This window comes from Penaeus monodon, chromosome 21 (genome assembly GCF_015228065.2).
Source record: "Penaeus monodon isolate SGIC_2016 chromosome 21, NSTDA_Pmon_1, whole genome shotgun sequence".
In the NCBI taxonomy this organism is placed as follows: domain Eukaryota; kingdom Metazoa; phylum Arthropoda; class Malacostraca; order Decapoda; family Penaeidae; genus Penaeus; species Penaeus monodon.
The window spans coordinates 25,733,434-25,733,737 of NC_051406.1; positions in this window are offsets into that span (position 1 = coordinate 25,733,434).

The window sequence follows — 304 nt, forward strand, 5'->3', positions numbered from 1 at the left end:
ATAACCAAAAAAAAAGTAGGGCCAAAACGGTGATGACGAGAAATAGCGATGGACGAAGGATAGAGGAGGAGAGAGATTGCGAAAGGAGCAAGGCAAGAAGACACAAGTGCAGGTAAACTTGAGTTAAGTCAAAGTAAACTTCTCCGGTGTTGACCCTATTCTTGGCTCCGATTGGCTGATGAGATCTTCTAACTCGCATCTGATTGGCTAATGAACCGCCAGGTGTACATGAGGGCGGGGCTTCGTTTTCCAGTCCGGATGAACATATACTTTGACAGGGAGAGTGAGTAGAAATGTTTGCTTC